Source organism: Agelaius tricolor, unplaced genomic scaffold (genome assembly GCF_023055355.1).
Source record: "Agelaius tricolor isolate 1412-34295 unplaced genomic scaffold, bAgeTri1.0.p SCAF_10, whole genome shotgun sequence".
Lineage (NCBI taxonomy): Eukaryota > Metazoa > Chordata > Aves > Passeriformes > Icteridae > Agelaius > Agelaius tricolor.
The window spans coordinates 6,875,180-6,895,425 of NW_027269270.1; the positions used below are offsets into that span (position 1 = coordinate 6,875,180).

The following is a 20,246-nucleotide window of genomic DNA, read 5'->3' on the forward strand; positions in this document are numbered from 1 at the left end:
ATGTGTCTGCTGGAAACCTGGCACCGCAGCGGGACCCTGGGGCTGGCATCTCGGGGTTTTTTGCAGTTCGTTTGTCTGAGGTCTGAGAGCAACAAAAGGGCTTTTTACCCCCGCTGCCAGTATAGCAGAAACTGCTCAGGCCACTTACCCCTGCGATCCTGCCCTGCCCAGACACCTGCCAGATCTTGAATTATTGTTCGAAGCACCCTCATTAGCGTGTTCTATTGACAACATTTCCATACAAATAGGACTGGGTTCGGTTGTTTTCCTACAAGTTTATGTGCCTAACAGAGATTTCTCTCTAAATTCTTCACTAAAATTGTGAAGTAATTCAGGAGAAGTTGACCCATCTTCACCTCCACCAAGACATGCCCCCTGCCCACTTCGGTGATGACCACGAACAGAGCAAGAAGCTTCATAAAAGGCAGTCTCAGCTAGGCAGGATGACTGGCCAAGCACACTTCCAAGCGCTTGAAGCCTGTGTGTACCCTTGAGTCTCTGCATTTGTCACACAGGACAGGACGCTCACTCAAGATGTAAATGTTTCTCTTGCACCAGCTCAGCTTCTGCTCTACCCACACCTTTTAAATGCCATTTCTTGCCGCAAGACACAGAACTGCACCCGAGCAACTCCCAAACACCAAGGTTAAATCGGGGAGGAAGGCAAATTCCCCATGAAGGTCCCTGATGAGCTAGATACTATTGAAGACCATCAAAAATGCACCTAAAACCTCTTGTTGTAGATGATATGGCTAAAGAAATCAGAGACACAAACAGATACATGCATGGTACATACATGCGGATTTGTTTATTGTCTATATTAGATTTTTCCATTTCTGATCTGAAAAGCAGTAATAAATCAACACTTGTTCAGGATGCAGAAAGACTGGGTGGATTGGAGAGATATTTATAAAGATAGTTTATTGCAAAATCAGTTTCATGTATGTTCGAGGCCTGGGGAGCCTTTTAATGCTTGTATTTCCCTAAACATTCAAACAGCTAAGTGAAAAAATATTTTGTTAGTTCAAAAAAAAATATTGCTGCAACAAAGCAAGAACATACAGGCCAGGAATATGTCCATCTATTTGTAATATCGCTGGATGAAGGCACGCTTTTTCAAATACCTACTGGTTTTCGTAACCACAACAGGTATTATAGATCGGGCTGTACCATGGTTTCATCATCTTTCTGTTGCACAGAAATCTTGGATTATTTAGAGTGTAGATCTCTAATTCTGACATTTTCTGACATGAAAGAGAAGAAATGGGATAAATTGAAATACCTGAAGATACATATGAACATTTGCAGAGGTAAATGAAAGACACAAGGAAAGCTTTTTTATGTGGAGAATGCCAGAGCAAATTAAAATATTTTGACAAGAATAATCAACACAGTGGAAACAGAGAGCATCTTCACCATAAGAGAGACTGTATGAAACCACACTCTACATCAAGACAATATAGCTATTCAAATCCTTGTCCTATCCAACGCCCCTCTGCCAAGTGCAAGGGGCCTCAAGGACAGAACGGAGCTCAGGGAGCCAAAGGGAGACAGCTGCACCTACCTCACTGGGGGCTCCTGGGGAAGCACTTTGCTTGAGAAGCAAGCCCCTCTCTTCCAAAGGCATTTCCCCAAATGCCCACATTTCCCAGGGAACACCCACACACACTTAAGCAACCCTGGCAAGGCTGAATTACTTCTGCTCCTTGCAGCACAGGCACTCCAGCTGCAGCTCATCCTCCTTTCCCCAAGTCTGTTTCCACGTGTCCCTTGTGGCACGCAGCCCCGGGCCCCCTATAAACGAGAGCTGCCCGCTGCCTCCTCACGGGCCTGAGCTCCTGCCCGCGCTCAGGGCACCAAAACCAGGCTGTTCCCAGCCAGGGAACGCAGCCCTGCTCCCGCAGGAGGCTCTCGTGAGCCCCTTCCCCACTGTGCACAGCCCTTCTCCTGCCCGCCCAGAACCCTCTTGGCACAGCAGAGCACAAGCTGGCCGGCTCTGGGCTCAGCACAGCCCAAACACAGGCGCAGGAGGACGCAGCGGCTGTTTTGCAGCCATGCCCCAGAGAGATGGGAAGGGTCCCCTGCTCTGGTCTCGTTTGCTTGGGTTTCTGACCGGCTCTGAGGCAGGGGCTGCGATTCCTCGCTCGTGGGGAGAGCAGAGCCGCCGGAACCGCACCCAGCGTGCAGGCACCGCCTGACAGCGCTGCGGCCGCTGGGACGGTCGCGCCTCCGAGTCTCGGCCACTCCCTGCTGCTGCTGCTGCTGCTGCTGCTGCTCCATTTGCTTTTAGGCACACCCAAAGCTCACAGCTAGGCCACGGTGGTCTCTGGTTCTGCCCTGTTCCTCTCCCTGTGTAGGGAGGTTTATTATGTGCCCATGAGATCTTACAAGGAGCATCTGTAGCCGGTGTCAACGGACTGCAGGGAGGGGTGGAGGAATCAGTTCTTCATTCCTTAGGGAGAAGGGTAATAGAAGTACTGAGATGAGTTTAGACTACTTCTACTGCTTTGGGTTTATGGCACATTGTAATGAAATTATTTACAAGCAGGAAATCAGCAGGCTACTAAAAAATGGCAGCAGAAGGCTGAATAAGTTACCTCTAGTGCTGAATGGCAATGGATTTAATTTGTCCCTAAGTTGGTAGGGATGTCATTCTGTGATAAGGTAAATAAACAAATTGCAGGTAAAATAATTATACACACATCCATGTTGAGACAATCTGACTGGCGAGGTGTCTGGATGTTGTGTGCATAAGAATCTCTAACCAAATACTGAATTCTAATTGACTTTCACAAGTCAATTCATACTGGATTTCACAAAGGCAGTTGTCAGTGCTCTGTGGTTGAGCAGCTTATTGAATTAGGAGAAAGTCATTCACCATTCCGAGCAAAGTGCATTCTGAAAGTACAGGTGAAACAGCTAAAAAATCCCATCAAATATGAGTTAGCAGGGAGAAGATGTATAAAAATTCCATTGTAAATAGCAGCATATTTTTCTGATTTTACTTTCATTGTTCTGTAAAATTAGGATCACTTTTATAAATAATGAACAAATTAATTTCTGTTTATTGAACATAAGAAATTTTTTTTTTCTTTACAAATGGCTGCATAGATAAAATACTATTTATATATTTCAGAAAGCTGTGGGAGAGCTGTGGAGAGTTCTGTTTAAATCACCCCAAGTGATTTATAAATCACTTCTAAATTGTTTAAATCATCTTCAGCTCATAAGATAGGAAACTCTTATTGTTAGAGATGCAGCTAACTATCTCTTTTCATACTTGAAATATCTGATGCTTTGAACAATACATGACATTTGAATGCTTATTTTGCACTTGGGACCCCTATCATCTCTTAATCTTTAGGGATATTGGGACTTGACATCCAGCTCAGCAGCTTGCTTTATGCAGTAACCAACTCCAAGCAACTTAAAGAACATCAGCTGTGAGGATCACTTCTAAATCTTCCTGTCTTCAAAGTTAAATAATTTAAACAAATACTATAGATTTGCAATAAGACGAAATATGTATGTTTAAGGAAGCTTTCAGAATGGCTTAGTGAGATGTAAATTGACTGTGATTGAGTGGAAATTAAACTAGGTGCTGTGATGGTACCTTTTTGCTATGGAAGTGTGAGCCTGTTGTTACTTAGGAGTGACAGACTTCATTGTCAGGAAAAAAAGAGATTCCATAGAGCAAGGAGTTTCTAACAGTGCAAACCAGCACCATTCATTTTGCAAGTCAGCACAGCCTTCAGTCATGTTTCTGAGTTTCATATTGGATGCTCTCATTACTGTTTTCTTTTCACTGACTCATCTGGCAATGTGGAGATCCTGAGCAGTTTATAGCAACTAATCCCTCGGGCTAGGAAATACAGCACAAAACAATGCATATCACAGACCCCCTTAATCCTTTTATGACATCCATCTTTAATATGCATCATTATGGCACACAAGAAACCTGACTGCAGAGTAGTCATGCATACAGAGCACATGTCACCAGTTGCTCAAAAGTGGGCCTGTGGGTGTTTCAGGCTGAGTGGGTGGGTGTTTTATTTATCTCATGGATATGACAACTCTCTTCATGCAGTAGGTGAATGCAGTAACTGCTGCTCCACCACTAACATTTGTTTCATGTAGTCAAAGCAAAAAAGGTTTTCTATATTATTTGTTCTTATGTATTCTGCTCTGTATCACAATGGATTCTGAAAGCCATGGTGCCTTTTTCAACTGTTTTCTTTGAAGAGGTCTAATAGCACGGTTAACACAGTTTAATTATTTCAGCATGTAAGAAATTTCACTCTGTTTTCTGCTTTCCAAATTCATTCAATTTATTTTCATCAGGTAGCAACTTGCTGTCCAGCAAACCAATCTCATTCCATATTGATTTGTGATGAGGCAACAGGGCAAAAGAAAGCAAAAAGAATAGGAAAAAAAGTAGCCGAAAAATGAGAAGCTCTTGACCTCCTTCCTTTATGTGGCAGCCTGGTTTGGCTGAAAGGTGAGTGTTGTAATATAGATGAAAATAATTCCTCTAATACAAGGAATATAAATTTATTTCTAGCCCTTCTCAGTGTGGAATTTGTTTTCCAGATTTGGATAACAATTAAAGTTAACAAAATAAAGATAACACATTGTGGCAAAAGTCATGATTCAGCAGAGAAAATATTTTCTAGTTGAAAAACCCGTGTGACCAATAGCTGGTGAAAACCAAACACAAGCAGAAAGTTTGTTTGCCCACCCTCTCTCAAGTGCCTCACTCCTGATACACTTCAGGCTCCAACATTCAGCCCTTGCCTCTGTTCAGAATGGTTTGAGCCTATGCTGTGCCTGTTTACACAGTTAGTACAACACTCACACTCTGCCAAGGGTGAGTGATTTTCAACACTGCTGATACTGAAATGCCGTTTGAAGGAAAGGTTCTGATGGTCACAGCTACTGAGGGCAGCTGTGTTACACCATGTCAGGAACATGTCCAACACACTTGAGGGCTTGAAACATGCACATTGGGACTGATCTAAGTTGGTAATGTGGTAACAAATCACTATCTTATAAGAAGCAAAATTGCCAGATAACCTTGCTGTAATTGCAAGCAGCTTATGTGCAGAGTCTAATGTGGAGGGCAAAAGATCATTCAGAAGAAAGATGTTAGGAGCAGTTAGTTCTTTACTTTTCATCTTCTGATGCATGTGCTTCCATCTGTCTTATCATGGAATGCTGTCCATCAAAACAGTTTTCTGAACAGCACTTCCTAAGATGTTGATTTATAAATCAGATACAAATTTGCACAAGATCACTCTGACTCAGCTTTGAATCTGACCTAAAAGTATTTCTTGTCATATGGAAGCAAATTATGGTGGAGCAATAAAACAACAGAAACATTGCTGAGAAACAAACATTGGTGCTATTCTTGGCACTGGGATGCTGCTGAATGTCACAAACAACTGACAGATCAGAAACTCGTGTCTAAAAGAAAATAGGAAACCAGTAGCTTACATTGTCAGTATTTATTAAAATATACTCTGCCTGGTTTGTAAAAAAACAAGGTAGTTTTGGCCATCTTTTTTTTCCCACAGAAGCATGACCACTACTACAAACCCTGCCATCTTCAAAGCATGGCAAGTACTAAGACCTACCAAATGAAGTTGCTTTAGCATGTCATGATCTAATTTTAAAAGTGAGATTTAGAAGTTAATATTCCCTTCCATTCAAATAATCACCTGGAAATCTGAGGGGTTTTTTTATACTTTTATGTACACTCTGTTCATTTTTACTCTCCATAGAAGGAGAGACAAGAAAGGTGAAGGTTGGGTGTGGGGACATCAGCCTAGAATTGGAAATGCTTTGCATTATCTGGTAATCTCATATGCATTATATGCAAACACACAGGAATCCATCAATGCTGAAAGATCTGCAAACAGTTCAAAGATGACAACTTTAATTCCAGTACAAAATATATTCCCAAATGCAGCTCGTGTCCAGAAGATATAAAGAAGATAGGTGTTGTGGTTTGTCTTTGGGGTGTTTTTTTTAAAATTGCATTATATTATTCATAGACCAGAATAATGGTTGTTTGGGGAGGAGATGGTTGAGGTTTTTTTCCCTCAGGGACTGAATAAAACCTCTGAGGATGGCCAAAAAAAACCTAATAACAATTAATCTGAAGTGTTTCAAACTCTGGAGAACACTTTTTCCTTCCTACATCCTCTCCCCTTTGGTACAGCTGCTAGCAAAGAAGGTTAAAAGTGTTTGCTGTGAACAGGGATATAGTAGTTTCAAAGTCCTGGAACATTAACATGCTAAGTATACCAGTCTTCCTATGTATCAAGTAGGGATCTTGAGAAAGATGGAGCTGCTGGAGAAAAAAAGAGAAAAGGGACTGTTATTTTACAGTTTTCTATCCTCATTATCAAGTAAAGCCCAAAAACCCCTGTCACTGACCAGTACATCAGGACAAACCCCATAGCAAATATGTGATGTGATGCTCTCGCTCATGAAACTGGAATTCAGAATACAAAGAGTGCCTTTCAGATAAACTGGCATAGTTCACCTGTACAAAGAAAATAAATTTATTACATTCACATTACACCTTCTGGAATTCTCAGAGCAGCATCTGTTTTTAAGCAAACAATTGCAACTCATAAAGTAATATAGCTACAGTGATTTACAGAGAACAGTTCAGACCTTTATCCCCAAGTACGATGACAGAAAATTACATACTTTTCTGAATCGATGCTTCCTAGAGAGTCAGGATCAATGCAGATGTCCTTTTCATTCCTTAGTATTGTATCTATTCCTAAATTGGATTAGATTAAATAACATTAGATTGATAGATAATACCACGCATATCTTTTATCTCAATTTGACTAAACATTTGCAATGGTCCTAAAGCAATGTTTTTTCATTTGAATCTTCATGTACACAGCTGGAGATTCAACTGAATTTCTATTTCCTCTTAGTCCTGCTACTATCTTTGATGAAATTTATTTGGATGTGTGCAAGTGGACAACTCTGACATGGAATTAATACAGACCAAAATTAGGAAGAAAAGTGGGAAATAACATAGTGTCTCCAACAACTCTTTCTGCTCTAGGTACATAAAAAGGAAGAAACTTTGGGGCACAAAAAGTATAAGACAGTTCTTTACTGACAACTGCACTCACCCCTAAGGAATCAGGATCAACCTTTAATCAGGTCCCTTCTAGTTTAACTTTCAGGACCTCTCTAGTATAGCTTAGATACTGCTGGTATAATGGCAAGCTTCAGTCTAGAAACAGTCCTCAACTTTTCATGCTTGGTAACATAAAACCAAAAGATGTTGTGTTCTGACTGGGTGTCCTTCTATTTAATTACTTAAAAAATTATCTACCTCAGTTTTTCCATCAGCAACAGCTGCCTTAGATCCCAGAGATTTTTGTATTGTACCTGATGGAAGAAATAACCAAATACAGATAGTTTGGTTGTATTCTGCAGTGGTAGTCGGCAGTTATATTATCCCTGCTACTACTGTTGTAAGAGATTCTGAAAGACAGAATATCTGAAGATGAGGTTCTGAATTAAAAATGTTGATCTAAAGCCATTGTGAAATTAGCTCTGGAAATGATTGGATTTCAGGGGGAGGAAATTGTGTGATAAGGTGAGTTAAGTAGCAGTTTCATTTATGGTGTAGTTAAGCTGAGATGCCAGGATTTATCAATGTTGTTGGAAGGGTCTGAATAGTTTTCATAGGAACTGTGTAATATTGGTGTGCATTTAAAGTTCAGGCCACTCTCAATTCTTCACTTGTCTTTTTTTTAATGCAATATTCCAGCCTTTCATTTTTATGACAACTGCCACCAAAATCAAAATCAATTATTTAGGGCCAAACACTTGGTGTGGTTGTGACTGGAGAAAGAATTTTTTAAAAAATCAAATCCATCACAGATTGCCAGTATGGCTTGAAGGAAGATGGGCAAAACCATGAGAGGCAAAAAAGTTTGTGAGTCTTTTTCCATATGGCTCTCTCTCCAGTGCAAGTCTAACAAGCCTGAGATCCAGTGGTTTGGGAGAATTATGCCATGGTCAGAAAGATGGTTTCAGATACACGGATTTAGTTCCTATCTCTGCATTTCTCTGTGGACACCTAAATTACAGAGCCATGCAAAGAATTTGACAAATCATCACAGGGAGCTTGGGGCTGGATCCAGAGCTCTGGCAGAAGTGATCCTTAATTCCATGTTACGCTGAACACCTAGTTCTTCTGTGCCCTCTAACAAACAGGAGTTACCCCCCAGCAAGATTTTTGGTTAGTCCCTTGATATCAGCAGGCTTTGGAATACCCCAGCCATTGCTTTCTCTTTGCAGTAGGATTTCTTCACAAATTGCTGGGGAAGTTGTAAAGTGCTGTTACTTCTCTACATTATCTCAGTACTAACCTACAAAAGAGGATGCACCATTAACTGACCAAATGGAACTTATTATCCTTTCAGGCTACTAGGATAAATTTTTAACCCTGGACAGTAAAGCTTGCCTATAAATTAGCAATATAATTTAAAATACCTTTTTGATATTTGCAACTTAGGCAGGATAGTTTAGTGGCAGTTTTAGATGATAATTGCAAAGTTATAGCCAAGGTAAAAATTACTACAGGAACAGATGTCCTAAGGGCATAACAGACTTTTGATTCCAGCGTGATCCAAAAAAGGTGAAGGTGTGAAACTAAAAGGCAGCTGGAGAAGTTTGAGAAAGAAAACAGGGAAGCAATCAACAATCTTTGCAGAACCTGTTAAGCAGTAATTAGCAGGAGTTCAGGTAACATGCTCTCCTAAGTGATTTGTTCATTCATGGCCACAGAGATTTAAAACTGATACCCACAATTGCTGCCATCATGCTCAACATGTACTTTTCAATAGTGTTTTAGTACTGGCATATTTCTAATATCAGTTGACAAGCAGATTCACGTGAGACAGAGTTGGAAAGAGCATCTTTCCCGTGCTGAAGATTTCAACACTTTTATATCTAACTGTTTAAAGCTGAGAGGTAAAGACTAGCTAAGGTTATTGAAGAGATCTGCTGCCTTTTTCCCCACAGGGTAACATTCAAACATGACAACTGGAGCATCAGCCTCTAGTTCAAATCTTTCGGGGAGTGGCATTTGCTCAAAACTTGCAGGAATAGAGAATAATGACAAAAAAAAATTAAATTTTTATGCAATATGGCAACTAAAACTCAAAAGATTAATAACTTGAAAAATGAAATATTCTAATGCATGCACCTACTACAGTTAAAATACTTGGAGCAATTTGACAGATACATTTAGATTGACTTGTTTCTTATCATCAATGTTAGAATACTTAATTAAAAAAAAACCCAAAACAAACCACAGACACCCAATCAGTTCTGTGTTGGGTTTCATACAGTTGGGAACCCCTCTGGCTCCATTTCATAGTTGCATATGAGATTATGAACAAATTCAGAGTGCTGAAAAATATGATGTTAAATGTGCTGCTCACAGGAACTGATTTGAGAAATAAAACAAGAACTTAGATTTCAAAGCAAGCAAGGACTCGAAATATTAAAAAAAATAGATTATTTCATCCAGCTTTCACCATTATGTGTGGTATAATGTGTAGAAGACCCAGGTTAAGGTTAATTATCCTAAGACACTGAGCTTCTTCCCTCACCAAAGTATAAACGCATTTCGCACAGAGCTGAAATTTTATATTTGCCTGTGTCTTTTAATTAGAGAGAAACTTATTTAATTGCATGGACTTCTTTGGCCATGTGTTTGGGGTTTTTTTTGTTTGTTTGGGGTTTTTTTTGTGGCAATATATCTTCTCTCCAATATTTGCAAACCACGCCAAGGTTTTCTGAGCAAGCATAGAATTATGCTGATCCTGGTTTAGGAGACCTTTTCATAAAGGCAAGAAGCAGTAGCAGTAAACAGTTTTACAAAACTACATTTACAGGAAACATTTTATAGGATGCTAAAATTAAACTTGATTGAGGGCATTTGTTAAAGAGCTAAACAAATTACAAGAACTTAATAGAATATTTTAAGCACTTTAAAAGGAAGAAACCAGATCTTTCCCCTTGTACAGTTATCTTGAAAAGCCTTTTAAATAAATAACACTATGACATTTGATATAATTAGTTTCAAAACCTATCATGAAATGGTATCCATTTAAGGGTTTCTATTTAGCAAACTATCAGGGCTTTGGATTAGGGGAAGAGAATTCTGATGAACAATTAAACAAATGTCATCTCTTTACTCAATCCACTTTTATTTGTTTAGTGAAGAAAACATTAATGGAAATGCAGATACATTAGGACATTATGATAACTAGTACATTAATAATGCAAATAGCTTAAGAAGGTTAATTACTTCTTAAATGAGTAGTTACTGTGTAATGTTCTTCCTTTGCAAAATGCACCAACTCATTCAAAGATAAAAGCAATTTCCTTTTTTTTGTTGGGTTTTTTTTTTTTTTGGCTGCAGCTACTCTTGAAATATACATAAGCATTTTGACCTGTTGGGATTGAAAACAATTATCAGTCAACAATTATAGGCTGAAGTCCAGCATTCAAAGATCAGGAATACATTATCAGTGAAAAATCTTTAGTCTTTACACAGCATCAAAAGCAGACAGTTATTTTTGTGACTGCTAAAACGTGCCTTTCCCCAAAAGGCCAAAACATAAGCACCACATTTGAATTTCAGACGATAATTGCTGCTCTTGAAGACAATTAAACCACAGTAACTGCTCCCTTGGTTTGCATGAATGCATTCTCTCAGTTGTTGTAGCATTGTTTGAGATCCAACATAGGAAGTCAACTGTCTCTGTTAGATTCAGACAAATAATTGAGCTGATTTCTCTGGTTTAAATTAAAGTATAACTGTTTGATAACTGGGATTTCAACATATCTACTCTTTCACTAATTACTGACGATATGAAAAAAGTTCCAGTGTATCCTGCCACAGAGCAAAAGTCAAGTTCTGTTGCAGTGAGATCAGCATTTGATGGAACAAGTCATAGAATTAAATGCAAGTTTCTGAAGGAAGCTCACTTTCAGAATTATTATTTATTCTTAGGTTTGCAGTCACTGCTTTTGGCTTCAACCTCTTACAAGTTTCCTAAGATTTCCTAAGCCACAAGCAGAAAGAAGCCATCCAGTACTTCAAACAAGAGGGAAGCGAACTTCTGTCAAGTGTTGTGGTAGGAACCAACATCACAGTGCTCCTTGCAGTTATTAATCAAATGTGGGATGGAGAAATCTCCCTTCCAAGCCGTCTGTTGTCCTTTTGCAGAGGCTGTTCTTGCAAATTAGTGTTATTTCTGTAGTCCTCACTGAATATTCCTAGTTATTTTCCCCATGGGAAGCTCAGTTTTCCTTATTTTGGTCCTTAGTTTGCAAGCAGTGCCACTGAAGTGACACATTTAGGTATTTTCCTAACACAGTCTCATGCTCCAGTAAACAGGTACAGGGTGGGCTCTTGATGAGCACTGAGCTCTGCAACCTCCACAAGACCTTTCACCATACAGGGCTGCTGACAACTCTCCACTCAGAGGTGCAACCCAGCCCTACAGAAGGTGAAATCTAGCTCTGAAACACTTCCAAGTAATTATAAATACTGCATTACCTCAGCTTTGGGGGTTAGGATCTTTGTTAAAATATATATAATTATTGACGTCTCCACAGGGTTGGGAATTCTCTGCATGCTGGTTCAGTACCTTGGAAAACAGGGGTTTGGTTCCCTTCAACACTTCAGAAAAACATGCACAATGAATGTCAATATTTAGTACCAACAACAGCAAAAATTAGCCCTGAGCATTGTTATACTTAATAGCAGCTGTTAACATAACAACCTTCATGGATCAGTTCAAATTACACATTCTTAAACATTTTTCTATTAAGATTTTTTTCCATGCTTTTTAATTGTGGATCCTGAGATTTCCTCCATTCTGCTAACAATACGCATTTGGTGCATTTTCCTAATGTTGACATACCTAAATCTGACTTCCTGTGGCTCAAATGATTTTAAAAGTCCCATATTTTCAGCCATAGTGTCAAATATCTATAATTATCCCCTTCATTTTCATACCAGGTCTTACTGTCATGTCCTCATTCCTTTTTTCAGAGAATTTCAGTCCCTGTGTTTGAGTATTGCATTGAAGAAGACATTTTTGTAATTTGATAACGAATTATTATGGCGTAACAGAATCCATTAGTTCTCTCTGAGTCTCCCTAAGTCTGAGCTGTTGGCTGCTCTCTTCTTACTGTCAAATATCAGAAAGTTCCTACATATAGGGAAAATGCAAAGTTTGAGAAGTGACTATGCTTGCAAAGTGAAGTTTCCTGTTTAGTTTCTCTAGCTACAAGGTGACAAAACCATACTGTAAAGATTAGATAACAATGACTCACCTAAGAGGAAGATTTTTTTTTCACTCTTCTTGTGGAAAAAAATGCTGTAAAAGCACTCTCTCTGAAGTCAAAAATATATTGGCCTTTCCTGTAACATAAAGTTTTCACAACATTGGGTCGTTTAGTTTTAATTTTAGGGTTAGATTGTACATTAAGACCAGTATTGTAATCACCAGCTATACTTAAACAGTAGGATTTTGTGATACTGACATGAAATGTGGACACGGCCCCCTCTCTCCGTGACCACGCCTCCATTTAGGACTTTCTAATCACTATAAAACATTTCAAAACTTACCTTGCTAGGTTTCAGATTTGTAGCTTCTCAAGAGGGAAAAAACCAGTGTAGTAGTGCTGGTAACTATTTTTGGGCACCGCTCAAAGACATTTTTAATAGGTGTAAATTCTATTCATGCTTTCTTGCGGGTTTTAAATATTAAATGAAAGAAAAACGGTCATTATTAACACGACACATTGGAAAGAAAATGAGTTCATAAATATTTTTGCTATTACTTAGTTATAACATTCTATTTCTATTCCCTGTGGAAGCAGTATTAACATTGAGCATAATTTTTGAGGCACAGACCGTATGCAGCAGAGATAAGGCTGCAGTCCCAGGAGCTGCTGCACAGCTCCCCCGTACATCACCCTGATGAATCCTAACCATTTATATCCTGCTTTTTACCAGTTCCTGTAAGCAGGGCCAGCTGGTTTGGCCTTACTGGAACTGGGCAACAGAGCCATCTCTCATAGTATAGATTAACCTGCCTCACAGTCTTGTGATAAATGTGCTGCAATTTCTTGGTACATTATTTATTTAGTTTGTTTCTACTTGCTAGATCTAAAAAATTGCCATTGAATTTCTAAAATTTTCCCGTAGAATTTATTTACATGTATCTAACAGGAGAGGGGAGATAACACTTGAAAAGTCTGTTGTTGATGAAAAAGTAAAAGCTTTTTGAATTTTGCTTTCTCATACCAGGAAAAAAATTAAAGAAGCAAACAGCATACCTTGAAAAGTCAGATTTTTTCATTAACTATAAATTTTAATAAAGAAACTCAGATGTTTTGTTGGTTTTTTTTTTAATAGATAATTTCTTGAATAGGTGGTTTATTCAAATCTGCCTTAGGTCACAGGAAGCTCAGGAACTATCGATTGGATCAGTTATTGCCTTCATTGTTCACTGTTCAAAATGAGCTCTTCTTTGCCTGAGGTTGGTCACCAAGGTCATCTGATGCCATTTATAAACCTATCAGCAGAACACCCACACAGTTCCAGAGGTTTTGTGCCTCTGGAATGAAAACTCATTTGAAATCTACACAAAGTTTGCCTAATTTCTTTTCCCAATTCTAAGCATTTGGATCCTGTTTTAAACACTTATTGTATTTAATTAAAATTCTCCACTGATTCCAGTGAGATTGTAACGAGTCAAAACTGGTTACCATTTAAAAGCACCAAGGCTCAGAGGAGGCAAAAGGAGGGACTCACAAGTATTTTCAAAGTGATTTAAAAAACCAAAGTCTCAATTAGGCAATTGTATTCATCCATTCCCAATCCCCAGCTCAGCAAGGAATTCAGTTTATCAGCTGCAGCATACAGGAAGGTATGCCTGTGCCTCCATCAGCCCAATCCACTCCTGATTCCATTCACACTTCCCAATAAGAGGTGTACTCATCCTCTTCATGCACAGGTCTGGAAGGAGCAGAATGCAGCTTTGGGGCAGTAGGAATTAAAGAGGAGCTCCAAGGTTTGTATTTTAAAGAGAGTTTGTGCTTATGGTCTCATACCCATTGAGCCTGCTTTTTAACTGAGCCTGCCAGCAGCACCCCTGGAACCAAGGGCCAGCCAGCAAGTCTATTGTAAAGGAGGCTTTTGAGAGTCTACGTGTAAGAATTCACCCCGAGATGAAATTTGGCATCAAAGGCCCTGGCATAAAGCTCGCTTAAAATGACACGAGTGCAGAAGAAAATAATTTCAGATCTAATTCAATATTTCAATGGGGAACTGTGGAAAGTGTTCAAATCTGCTGAAAATCTGGCTTTTATAATATTGTCTCCAGGAAGGTGTCTGATAGAAAAGTTTCAGTGCCAGGCAAGAACAGAATTATCCTCCATTTAGAAGGAAGTAAATAGATCATTTCTCTCTGACCTCCAAAGAGGAAGGACTATTCTCTCCACACGGCGGTGAAATGTAATAAAAAGAATGATACCCTTGGGATCCCTTCTACCAACAAAAAGCTACTGAGCACACTAACAGCATAGATAATCAAGGTAGTTGCATGAAAAATGAGAAATTTAAAGGATTGCTGGGAATGGGACTCTGGCCAGTAAGAAGAAAAGGCTTACGGACTAGCTAGGGGCAGTGAGTATAATTTAATATATTTCTGGCAGAAAACAAATAAGAAAGTACTCATCTGCAATTACAGGAGATGTCATCTCTTTTGAACTGGAGTTTGCAGAATCTATTTGTAAATACTGCTGTGTTTTCTCCTCGCCTCCACCCCTATGGCAGCACAAAGCCTTTGCTCTACCCTGGCATTAGTAACATATACACTAAAAAGTTCAAAAAAGATTAATACACTTTCAAATAGGGTAATATTTCACATTTCCACTACACTGCACATTGTTTGCAGTTTCATTCAGAAAGATATGGATAAAATAAGCATTTGGAATTTCAAGATCAGTGAGGTTTTTCACAGTGCTGTGTAAGAGCATCATGGTTTTGCTCCAGGAAAACCCTGCTGGCTGTAGTTTCCAGGCTCTCCCTATCCTTGGAAGGGAGATGTGGAGAGTTGAAATGTGTATTCTGAAGGACAGCATCCATCTTTGTGCCAGCCCACTAGGCCTGACCCGTCTCTGGGGATTGTTAGAACGACAACTGATCGGTGTGGAACATGGAGCATGTTCACCTGAGCCCTTCTCTCTGTCACACCGTGAGGATTTGGGCACTGCCTGCTCACCAGAGCCAGCACTAGGTGCTCCTCTGCACACCAGGACGTGCTCTACAGATTGCACCCTGGGTTTGGTGTTCATGGCAGGTTTGGTCCTGCCTCAAACCTTTCTCTGAGTGTTTTGCTAGGAAAACAGAACTCCTGGCTTCAGTGATCCCAGCTGCTGATTTCAGTGGGGTCTGCCTGAGCAGGGCAAATTCTGCTCACCATATTTATATAACTGGGAAAGATTCTGCTAATTTCTCTTAAAAGAACTTACCTGTACTGCCAGTGCTTTCACATCCTGTTTGTTAACACAAGACTCTGTGTTCCTTAGTCTGTGCTAATTCATCCTGTGGTAGGTGTTCTCTGGGTGAGCTAATGCTTTAGCAAGTCATTATTCAGCATCAAAGTTTTCTCACTATTATAACCAAAAGATTAAGCATGTAAACTCCAATGTAAAGCACTGATATATTAAATTAATATCTCGGATTAACAATGCCATTGAACATCAGTGTGGTATCAAAATCCTTAACATAAGTAGGCCAGTTGCCATGGAGATGGCAAAGTTTCAGAATGATTTCGTAGTAATGACAACAACTTTAGAACCTAAGTGCTTCCAAATAGTCTATAAAGCTGCAAAAGGAGGGGCAAAACAGCAATTGCTATTCTTGAAACAAGTTACAAGATACAAGTTCAAGATACCTGATATTCTGAGCAGGTGTTTCAAGAAGAAAACGAGTATTAGCAGTTTCTTTACAAATACCAATGGTGTATTTTTTTTTTACAGAGCCCCAGGTTTTGTAGTGAGCAGTATAGCCCACATTGCTTTGAATTTAGGGTGCTCAATACCTATAATATCTGGGGTTTTTGCAATTTTCTCTGTTCTACATATGCACTTCTCTTCATTAAGGATGAAAAGAACCAACAACAAACTGTTTACCCTGCAGTACAAGTTAAAAACTTACTTAGCAGCTCATGAGGCTTAAAACCCTACGTAAGTTGTGTTCCTCTTTGACCAAACATTAACTTGGTCCTTTGAGAGGAAGAAAATAATGTGTTCTGTAAGGTTGTTGTCTTCTGTGAATCAGACTGAAAGTGTTGATTGCAATCAGTGATAATTTGAGGGAATTTTTGAGAGGCTAACACGGCATTTCTCTGACTGGCTGAAGATTAGCTTATGTCCATTCATCCATATTTTCTATCTTTGCAAAGCAAGTGACATAAGTGATTTCATTGCAAATTACAGCCAAATCCACTGAATTTGCTAGACACGTGCAACAGAAACTCTGACATGAGTGGGGAACTGATCCCCCCTTTACCTTTCTAATTTTATCAACAGTGATTTCTATCACCAGGAAAAAAGCCACAAAAAACCACAAAAAACCAAAAAAACAACCTAAAAAAGAAAAAAAGGAGAAACAGAGAACAAATTCTCCCAATCTAACCCCCACATTTTGATTTTATATTATGAAATGCAGTGATATTAAGTAGAAGTCAATAGCAGAATCTTACAGGGGGCAGTTTGCCTGCAACACCATCCAAGATATGCAACAAGCAAGAGGCTGACTTGTTGATGCACATTTTAATGGACAGAGATGCACAGCAATTACTCTTTATCTATGAGTGAATTATTATTCTATGTAAATATTAGTGAAAGAAGATAAGTGAGCCAGTTCCTGCTTTCCTCTAGTAAGAGACTGACACAATAATTAGTTCCATTAATATGAGCTCCTCAGTGACACTTGAGGAAGCACGGGATGAAGAAACCTCATGGTCTCAGCATAACTGACTGAAAGGGAGTTTAACCTTCAGGGGTTTAGAAAAACACTGGCCTAACAGTACCAGAAGCTTAAATTCAGTGTCATTTTTGGGGGTAGAAAGCACCTATTAATCTCCATCTATTCTAGAATTAAATGATAACTTTTGTAGAGCCTATGTTTTCAAAACTTCTGTGAAAGCAAAAGCAATGCACAGCTTCATGGAAGAATTATCACACCCATCTTTTGTGAAAGGAGTTGATACTGAGATCTGAGATATGTTTGTTTGGGGAGAACACAGTTACAGGAAACAAATTCAGAAATGAAACACTAAAACATCTCATTTCACCAGAGAAAGCCAAATCAGAAGGGAATATTTCTGATACAAGTTGATGCCATTGTTAGCAGAAATAACCTGTGCATTTTAGCAGTCATGTATGCCTTGTCTACGGGGATTTTTCTGGTTACATATGGGGGTTTTTCCCCTGTGTCTGTCAGATAAATCAAAGAGCCAAATGAAAATCTACTACTCAGGAGCACTATTATATTATGGCACACCCCCTGAAGGGCTGCAGTTTTGTAATGAAATGAATAAATGACAAGGAAGCACTTTGATATCCTGAAAGTTCTACCCGTCCTTTAGGACAAGCATGTCAGGATAAATTCCATTTAATTACACTGCACACAAGGTAAAAAAATAGAGAAAAAAAGAGAAAAAATAAAATCCAAGCATTATTTTTTTGTCTGAGGCTCCACATGTGTAATAGTGAATTGACCTCATTTACTGCTGCACTACTTCATTACCTTATGACTCCACAAAGTGACACTGAAACGGATTTCAAGCAGCACAAAACTAGAGCAACAGTGTTCAACTAGGCCCACATCTCAATATTTCAAAATGGGCCATGGACAAAACAAGCTCAGTGTTGATTATTAATGTAAACTCCAGCAATTGCTGAGGGTTTTTGTTCCTGCATGTACAAGCTCTACAGAAACAAAAGCATTCAGCAGTTCCCCATAACTGGTAGTTTGAAATTTTGAAACAATTAGCACAGCAGGAGAATGCACACAATACCCAAGTGTTTTCCACATGTTAAAATTCCCATAAAGTACACAATGCCTATAATTTTCTGTTATTTTTTACAGTAGTATTTCAAATCAAATGCCAAGAAAATATATGGTAGATCTTGTTTTAATTTAACCTGAGGCTTGCAATGGAGTTACTTCATTGGCTTTGCTGAATTTCTTGACAATTAATATCTGTGTCTAGGAAAAAATGTTTGCTTTTCCAAATGTAGGCTTTGTTCAGAGTTTTATGTCAGGAATGTGAGAAGTTACCCCACACCTCCTTTTCAAACAGTGCTACAATTGCTGGTAACTTAAAAGGGCAGAGACAGATACAAAATATATGCTGTCACATAAATTCTTCATAATGTTACAAAATACTAAAACAACACCAGCCAAGTGTGCTATTCTAAACAAAAAAAATCATGCCATGTCATCTTCAGCACCATTTCTGGGCTGTGTAATGTCAAAGACCAGCCACTGATAGCTTTATAGCAAACATTACAAATAAAACCAGCTCTCAACAGACTGATGTGTGCAGGAGCCTGCCATTCACACCACCCCCAGGCAGCTAAGGGAAGGATCTTCCAGGCTCGTTATATTTAGATTTAAGCAGCTCCCACTGAAATCAGCAGTGAGATAACAACTGACTTCAGCAGAAGCCAGTTAAAGCCATCAGAGTTATGCTTTGTGCCCTATCCTAGTTAAAAAAAGGACTTTGGTGGAAGTTTTTGCCATGAAAAAAAAAAAAAAAGAAGAAAAAAGAGGTATTGTAAAACCACTTAGATTACTTACAGGAACTGGGGTGTTTCCACTGAGGAAGAAGAGAACTGAAAGGATCAAGTAAAATTTTTGAATACTGCATCTCTATGGTTTCAGCTTGCCCAGCTTGGTTGTAGAGCCACCTTCTGGTTTCAAAGAACAATTTCATACGTGCTGACAGTAAGAATGTGTGTGTACTTTAGTTATGCATTTGGAAGTGTTTCAAGTCTCTGCTTTAAGCTGCGTTAGGAAAATGACCCAGAAACACTGTGGATTCTGCTTTGTTCTGAATCCAAATAGCCCAGTGACACATTTGGATATCAAACAAGCTCTACTTTGGGCTCTTAGGACCATTTCTGATTATATAAGAAACTGAAACTGCAAACATGAACTCTGGGAAGTGGTGAAAGGACTCAATAGGTCCTTTCAGTGATAGGAGTCAATAGAAACAGGATGGGAACAATTCTGGAGAGATCCTGGGAACACTCTCTTGCCACAGTGCACTTGCCTGCTGGTTTGACTTCTAATATTACTTTTTGAAGCACAGAACCACCTCATTAATTCCATTTTCTTGATGTCTGACCATTCCCTGGTTTGGGTTGATTGCTCTAAGTTTTAGCTAATACACCATGACATTTTGAACTGATTATAGTGTTAGAGGTGTCTGCCAAATGATTACAGTCCAGAAAGAAAACTCATCATACAGCATCTCAGGCAGAGCATGAGTGTTACAGTGTCACTCTGGTTTGAAATAAGTTTTTCCTACAGCTGTGTGATTAGAGATGGCTGATCTGATCCCAAAATAGTCCTCATGTATTTCAGACAGACCAAGGATTACAAAGACACTGAGTGAGCAGGTTCCCAGTGGCATCATTATGAGACATGGGAGGGAAATACTAACTAAAAAAAATGTTATAGCAAAAACCCTCTTTGTTTTCCATTTTGAAATGAAGAGGCATGGGCAAGGGGTTGATTGCTATCCCAGAGCATCAGAGACCTGTGGCTGTTGCTCAGAGGAGGAAAGGAGCCCCTCACACTGACAGCTTAATCTGTGCCTTCCACATTCCAGATAACTGCTCTAATCACAGACCACCTCATTTATCTTGGAGCTGTTCCAGGCTCTATAAGCAATTTCATTCCCATTAGAGCAATGATGTGAACTTTCATCTGCCACCTACATGTCAGGCAAGATTCCTTACCACAGGGCCCTCAAATTCTTTCCCTTTTATTCAGAATGCAACATTATTTATAGAAACTTGAACAAGTCCAACAGGAGCAAGTGCAAGGACAAGATGAACTCTTCAGCCCCCAGACAGCAGATTAGAGCTTCTCC

General features: G+C 39.2%; 1 long non-coding RNA gene across 1 annotated transcript; it reads right to left on the reverse strand.

Annotated features, from left to right (window-relative positions):
- Positions 1-1,800: 1,800 nt before the first annotated feature.
- On the reverse strand, positions 1,801-19,289 carry LOC139593541 (uncharacterized). Its single transcript, XR_011680336.1, has 4 exons — positions 18,947-19,289; positions 12,400-12,487; positions 6,718-6,793; positions 1,801-6,352 (listed from the first exon to the last, which is right to left on the reverse strand). It is a non-coding gene; the product is annotated as an uncharacterized lncRNA (long non-coding RNA).
- Positions 19,290-20,246: the final 957 nt, after the last annotated feature.